An 8,425-nucleotide genomic window follows, 5' to 3' on the forward strand; every position below is an offset into this window, starting at 1 on the left:
TAGGAATTAAGAAGGAAGTAGTTAGGAGTTAAAAGTACAGGACTTCAGCTCAATATGAACAACACTAAGGTTATAAAAAAGGAAAAACTGTTATCTTTAACACTGATGCATCGGATCAATTATTAACAACTGAGGATCCAGCACTCAAGAATGTGACACAAATTGGCACACGACAGAACAAGATTTAAAGGATTTTCAAATCCAATTATTTGTCTGTACATCCAAAGATCAGAACTGTCCAGACTACAGTCTTGTCTGTGGATGTTTATGGATGTGAAAGCTGGACAACAAACAAGTAAGAAAGGAAAAGTGTAACTTTTGGCGAAAGACTTCTGAGAGTAATGTGGACAATAAGAAAACAAATAAATGGACCAGCGAACAAAGAAAGACTCACCTCTCACTGAAGCTTATATTCCAATGAGACGTAATTCATTTAAAAAGACTGTTGTGCTTGAAAAAGTTGAGAGTAAAAAGAAAGAGTATAACCAGCAGCAAGATGGATGTTTACAAATCAGATGAATCACAAATCAGCCAGAAGGCCAAAACAGAAAAAAGGATTTTCTGGAGAAACACTGTCCCTCACCTGGACTTAGAAAGGACTTGACAGGATTACATAAATAAATAAAAAAATACATAAATATTAAGTTATTGTGGAAAGTTTGTGTTAAATGATGCATTTAGTAAATTAAATCAATCAGTTAAAAAGGAACATTTTATTCATAATCGCTTCAGGAACACCTTCCACAATACAATGTCTGTGTCACACTCTTCAGACTTTGTGTTCACAGTATGCTATGAAGGTTGCGTTCTGTAATAAAGCAGAGAAAGATGACATCTAAACAAAGTCTAAATAAAGATCCTTTTATATATAACAAAATGAACGTTTCAAAAACATCTGACATTACCTTTCTTTATTTAGTTTAATTTTGACAATCACAGTCTTAGATTTTGAACAAGAATGATTTGATTTACAAGAAAAATCATAAGTTTATTTGTAAAGTGTTTGGTTGTGTTGAAAAAATAAAGACACTCAATTCTCTGAAAAAGCTGCACTAAGAAAGGTACGGTGATTAGAATGCTTGTCCTGAGGAAATGTGTAATTGGAACAGTGTAGTGAAAGAGTATTCAAAGAGAACTCAGTCAAAACTTGGTGAAGGTCATGTCTTCTAATCATGAAAGTAAATATGAAAAATCATAAATACGGAAAATCATATAAAAATCCTGCGAAATCCAACTCAAAATTTCTGACTTTTGAAGTATTATTTCAGGTGTTATAAGGTGACATGCAGCAGCACACGGCCTTTAGATGCCAGCATGTTTTTTTCCCTCTCCACACGGTAATGCTACTACTTTTGATTCTAACAAAAATACATATAAATGTTTTGAATAATACATGGGTCAAATTATTAGAGCTGTGGGGAAATTCTAATCAAGCACAGGCTCACTGGACAGGATAGAATCTGACACAAGTGTTATCCAGAAAAACAGAAGGCTAGTAGTGATGCGTGGGAGGCAGTAGAAGTGACCAAAGCATATGGCTGGTCAAACAACAGAGTAGACAAGATAATTCCAGTTAAGCAGCAAGAACTTGGAATTAATCACTAAGTCACACAATCTGTGTTGTCTACCTTATTCATTCTCTGGAGCCGATATGCAAATTCAGCAAGAAGAAATAAAGCCCAATATGGCCTTAAAAAAGCACTCTGCTTAATGAATTTGTGCATTTAAGTGAGAAAGCCAGAACAAACTCCATGGCACAATCATAATGAAATAAATTTCCAACATACAAAACTTATTTCATTGTCATTTGTTTTTAGCAGTAAAAAAAAAATGTAGCTATGTAAGTAATCGTTTATTTTCCTTTAAAAGCTAGGGCATTTGAATATTTGAAAAAAATTGTTGGTCTTGCAAATAAGCATAAGATAATTAAAAAAAAGGACTACAGTGAGGTCAGCTTCTTTCTGATTAGTGCTGCTAACATTTGAAAGCCACACCTCCTTTGATTGTGGCTCATCAGTGTAACATTACCATAGAGGATCTGCATTTCCGTATAAGTACCACAAAAACTTGCTGTCCAACCAGCTGAAACATCCGTCCTTGTACAAACTGAATCATTATCCCTACTCAGTAGTTGAATGGGTCGATGGAGTCTGTGTTTAATCTCTTGCATGTAGTAATGGTCATCATCAGTTTTTTCAGAACAAATGGGACTATTTGTAGCCTGCAAGGAGAACCTGTTTATCCACAACTTTCAAAGGATGGTGATATTATAGTTGGAGGGATTTTCCCCTTCCATAGGACTTGGGAAATCACAGAAGTGTCCTATATGGTCAAACCGTCTCCACTGAAATGTGTGAGGTACGCACAAAGACAAAGCAAGATTTTCATACATTGAATGAATAGATACTATTTTCAGCACTAAGACAGTAATAATTACAGTTCAACATGTGATCCTTAAAACATCTGTGTATGTCTTTTTTTCCTAATCCAGTCTTGATTTCAGAGCAATGCAGTTTTCACAGTCTGTGATTTTTGCAATAGAAGAGATCAACAACAGTTCTTCTTTACTCCCTGGAGTCTCACTGGGCTACAAGATCTATGACACTTGCAGTTCCAGGGCTATGGGGGTTAAAATGGCTATGGCACTTATTAATGGAAATGAGAACTCAATATTGGATGAGCCCTGCACAAAGCCAGCACAGCCACAAGCCATAATTGGCGAGTCATACTCATCAGTGTCAATGGCTATCGCAAAGACTGTTGGACCTTTCAGCATTCCCTTAGTAAGCATTTAATCTATTTTTATCAATTATAACCATTAGGTAAAATTATTTCTGAACTTACCTTTAAATTTAAATACAATGCTTATCTGGCATAAAGAATATAATTGAACATAATCCTACAGACCTGTGTGAATCTGTTTTTAGATCAGTCACGAGGCCAGATGTGAGTGTCTCAGTGACAAAAGAATATATCCCACATTTTTGCGCACTGTTCCCAGTGATTACTACCAGAGCAGAGCACTGGCAGAGATGGTGAAGCAGTTTGGCTGGACATGGGTGGGTGCAATCAGAAGAGATGATGATTATGGTAACAGTGGAATGGCTGGATTTACTGAAGCTGCTGAAAAGTTGGGCATATGCTTAGAATATTCCCTTCCATTTTTTACAACATATTCACAAGAAAAAGTGCTGAGAATAATCCAGCAGATCAAAAGCTCTACTTCTCGAGTGATTGTGGCATATGTCACTTATTGGGACATGGAGATTTTGATCGATATACTTTATGAGCACAACATTACTGGATACCAGTGGGTGGGAACTGGACCTTGGATTTCTGATTCAACTGTAGCCAGACTGGATAAGCACAAAATACTGCAAGGAGCCATAGGGCTAGCTGTACCCAAAACAACAGTGACAGGTCTGAAAGACTTCATTTTGGATATAAATCCACTGAAATCTGCAGGCAGTGCCATTTTTACTGAATTCTGGGAGGCTTTGTTTAATTGCAAATATACAGTGCAGGATGACTCAAAAGAAACAACATTGTGCACAGGACAGGAGAAACTGTCTGAAATGGACAAAGAATTCACAGACATGACCCTGATGCCCACCTTCAATAATGCTTATAAAGCTGTATATGCTATTGCCCATACACTGCATGACCTTCTGGGCTGCACGCAAACATGTCCTACAAAGAAGCAGCCTGATCCTTTCACTGTAAGTTAAAAGACTATTTAAGCATGGTTGCTGTACGTTCATTGAGAAGTATGTATTAAGCTTGTTCAGATGTCGTAACTTAAACTTTGTTCTATTTGGTCAGTTTCTAGAACATCTCAAAAGAGTGCGCTTTAAAACCAAAGAAGGTGAAGAGGTTTATTTTGATAAAAATGGTGATCCTCCATCTAAATATGAAATAATAAACTGGCAAACTATTGAAGATCACCACGAGTTTGTCACTGTTGGATATTATGACTCTTCTTTTCCTGCTCACACTCGATTAGCATTACAAATGCCATCTATTGTGTGGGCACAAAACACAAGCCAGGTACAGGAATAGAACTGAACGTTGGTCTCAACAAAGCATGTATATTTTATGTCAAGTTTGTAAATATGTCTAAATTATATGTTCTTTTACGTTATTAAACATTTGCTTTGTTCATAGATGCCGGTGTCTGTGTGCAGTGAGAGCTGCCCTCCAGGCACCAGGAAGGCTGTGCAGAAAGGAAAGCCTATCTGCTGCTATGACTGTATACCATGTGCTGAAGGAGAGATCAGTAACATTACAGGTATAAAACAAAGCAGAGTTGAAATAGAGTATTGTTGGTACTACAGCTAATCAAAAAATACTGTAGAATATGTGTGATAATTAAGTCTGAAATGTTTCCAGTCCAGAAGCTTTTCTCCATGTTTCAGGACATAGAAGACAAATGCAACATTATATAAAATACATTCCTTGAGTTACTGTCCCTCTGCATCTAACTTTTTTTTGTTATTTATGTAATAAATTTCTCTCTGACAGACTCAATTAAATGTGAACAATGCTATCAAGACTCCTGGTCAAATCAACACAGGAATGAATGTGTAAGGAAGGAAACTGAATTCTTGTCGTATGAGGACACAATGGGAATTTTGCTAACAGCTGTTTCAATTATTGGTACATTTCTGACAACAACAATAGCAATCATATTTTTCAGACATAAAAATACCCCAATAGTCAAAGCCAACAATTCAGAGCTGAGTTTCTTGTTGCTCTTCTCTCTGGCTCTGTGTTTCCTCTGTTCACTTACTTTCATTGGTCAGCCCTCTGAGTGGTCCTGTGTGCTGCGCCACACAGCGTTTGGGATCACCTTCGTCCTCTGCATCTCCTGTGTTCTGGGGAAAACAATAGTGGTGTTAATGGCCTTCAGAGCTACACTTCCAGGCAGTAACGTCATGAAATGGTTTGGGCCTCCACAGCAGAGACTCAGTGTTCTCGCTTTCACTCTCATACAGGTCCTTATTTGTGTGCTTTGGTTAACAACATCTCCTCCTTTCCCCTTCAAAAATCTAAAGCACTACAAGGAAAAGATCATTCTAGAATGTCAGTTAGGTTCAGCTATAGGTTTCTGGGCTGTGCTGGGTTATATAGGACTCTTGGCTTTACTGTGTTTTGTTTTAGCTTTTTTGGCTCGGAAGCTGCCTGATAAGTTTAATGAAGCCAAGTTCATCACATTCAGCATGCTCATATTCTGTGCAGTTTGGCTCACCTTCATCCCAGCTTATGTCAGCTCTCCTGGAAAGTTCACTGTAGCTGTGGAGATATTTGCCATTTTGGCCTCAAGTTTTGGTTTGTTATTCTGTATCTTTTTTCCAAAGTGTTACATAATCATACTGAAACCAGAGCAGAACACTAAAAAGCAAATTATGAATAAAGTGCCAGTTAAGTGAGCTGAATGTTCACAATTAGTATATCTTAATATAAAGAACATGACCCTGACAATTCTATTATTAGTTAACAATGAGTTAACATTTGATAAGTTAACATTTTAAAACATCTCAAAATGGAAAAGTACCTTTTAATAAAATCAGCATAACTGAATGTCTGAGATCAGTGAGAGAGGTTTGATGTGAACATTTAAGAGAAACTTACTGATTTTTCATTCATAATGATCATCCTCTGAACCAGGTGTCACAACATATACGTACATAGCCATTTAATGGCTATTGCTATTGAAAATAACCAGTGATTTTACACATCTTCTGAGTTTTTCTATACATACCGTTAAGAGTGGTAAATCTGATCTTAAATAAAAAGGGGACTATTTTGCCTTACAATGCCCTGAATGCATTAAACAAAGTATATGAAAAACCTTCATTTAAAACTATAGTAAAATAATGTCACTGGCATCAAGCAATGTATAAGAAATGACTTTTCTTTCTTTTTTATCAAATTTCGTTAATTATATGCAAATAAGGTGTAAAAGTATGAGTGAAAATTCTTCTATTTTTTTTTTTCTTTCATTACAAATTAGCTTAACACCACATTGAGAATTTCTCAGAATTTTGTATGCCCCCTTTGGCTTTAATGCCAGTGTGCACTGTTGTTTCTAGTGATGATGTGAAGATGATGAAGAACTCTCCGCTGAAACTGCATTACTTGTATAAGATGTTTATTACAAAGTAAAATGGTATCATATCAAGCACTATAAAGTAACTGAGAGGGGATCTGTGCCAAGTGTGTCCCCTCCAGAACAGAATATCCAGCTGCTTATATAGGGTGCTTGTTGAAAAGGGAGACAGAACATATGATCCTTTTTAAATTGATCTCATCTATGTGGAACTAAGAGAGCGACTTTTGGACCAGGGGGCCTTTGGATCGGGGGCGGGGGGGCCCTTAACGTAAACATTCCAAATGCTGCAAGACAGATAATGCAGAGGACTTCAACCCTCAACTTATACTGGAAGTTTACGAGTGTTTTCACCTTCTTATATAAAACTACTCTTCTAAATACACCTCAGCACTCAAGCTGGCATGAACTCTGATAAGTAGATCAAATCTACCTACAACCTTTCAGAAAAAAAGCTTTAATAAAAGTGATGAGACTGAAATAAATGTCAGACCGTTTTTAACAAAGACTATTGACAGACATATTGCACAATCTTGAATATTTTTTTCCATTTTTTTTTTTTATTTATCCTTTATCAGTCATAGCTTTGCTTTGTTTTAAATGGGTATTATGCATTTGTTTTTTTTACAGGTTTAAATGAATGAAACCCCAGATTTTCAATGTGGTCTCAGGCCATTGGACACCATTCTAGATTTTTTTTGTCTCAAGATATTATATGCTTTTGAAATGCTTCATCAAAGTCTTTTTTTTTTTCTTTTTCCCAGAAAAACAGTTGTAAACTTTTTTCCACCTATGTGAAACTTGATTATCATAGAAACATTTAGCCAATTAACATATAGCAGCTATAACTAGCTAAATGAAATCAGCAACTATTACAAAAGCAAAAACTATTTTTACCACATTCAAAATGTTTTAAATTATAAATCTACTATATTACTACAATAAAAAAAACTTTAAAATTGTTTTATGACTCAATATTAATACGATGTTCCTTTCATGTCCCCAGCATAGTCAAATTCACATAAACTTTGTGAAGCAATTAAAGTGTTACAATGAATGAACACATTATTATGAATAAATGGGAATGTTTATGTTTACGTGAAAAAAAAAAATGTTTTTAATGGTTTGATTCCCAGGCGGGTGACCAGGATCCTTTCTGTGTGGAGTTTGCATGTTCTCCCCCTGTCTGCATGGCTGTCAGGTCCAACAACATGCAGTCAGGCCAATTGGACATGCTAAATTGCCTTTAGGCAATTTGAGAGTGTGTGCATGTGTATGTCAGTCTGTCTGCCCTGCGGTGTATCCTGCCTTCCGCCCAATGACTGCTAGGATAGGCTCCAGCTCTCGTGATCTGGAAGGAAAAGTGGCTTAGAAAATGTGTGTGTGTGTGTGTATGTCATTGTGCCATGACTTGATGGATGCATGCACATCTGGGCATGAATACCGAACACTGCCGTGGGACGTGATTGACAGTGGGAGGAGGACGACAGCCGCCAGAAAGTGGGAGAAGACAAAATGGCCACGACAACAACAAAGGCCGCCCAGGTTCTGCCTCCTGTTACACAGCGAGACCCCTAGACTACACCTCAAGTTCGACCCAGACAACCGAGCTGGGGAGCGGGATCTGCGATGGGGAGGTGGAGCAACGAGCTCCCTGTCTCTCTCAACTCACACACTCAGACCTACAGGCAATTTAGCATACCTTTAAAAAGAGCAGAGAGAGAGAGAGTTGAGCAGCAGAAAAGACTGAGGAGCTATAAAGTTTTTGGTTTTGAGAAAAGGACTGAAAGGTCTGTCTTTGAAGCCACTGAAAAGTGGCCAGCTTTGGTTTTGAGTTGTTTTTGTTTGTTTGCCATGACAATTAAGTAAAAATGGCTGCTGTAACCTTCAACTCTGTCTCCAACGTCCCTCTTGTGCCCAGGTTGACACATGGCATGCTACAAGGTTAATTTTACCTCATGTTACTCATCACATTGCAATAAGGGCACTTAAATAGTGAGCATGACCAAAACACAGACAAATTTGGTCACTCACTAACACAACCGAAGCCTCCACTGTTGAATATAAGCATAGGTATTTATTATGGTCACAGTGTTAATGAAAAATGTAAATATGTTTTGTCCCTATCCTGTCCTTGTCCACCTGTTATCTTTGTGTTTTATTCAACTAAATCAGTAAGTCTTCACAGATAAACAAACCATTTATAAATAAATAAATTAAATTAAACAGGATGTCTGATGTGAAAACGGTAAGGAAAGAAATTAATTCTATAACAAAACCCATAACTCTGAATGATTAGATAGAAGCATTATATAT

General features: G+C 37.0%; 1 pseudogene; it reads left to right on the forward strand.

Annotated features, from left to right (window-relative positions):
- Window positions 1-2,143: 2,143 nt before the first annotated feature.
- LOC118818484 lies at window positions 2,144-7,687 on the forward strand (annotated as a pseudogene).
- Window positions 7,688-8,425: the final 738 nt, after the last annotated feature.

The sequence above is a fragment of the Colossoma macropomum genome, unplaced genomic scaffold, assembly GCF_904425465.1.
Source record: "Colossoma macropomum unplaced genomic scaffold, Colossoma_macropomum, whole genome shotgun sequence".
Lineage (NCBI taxonomy): Eukaryota > Metazoa > Chordata > Actinopteri > Characiformes > Serrasalmidae > Colossoma > Colossoma macropomum.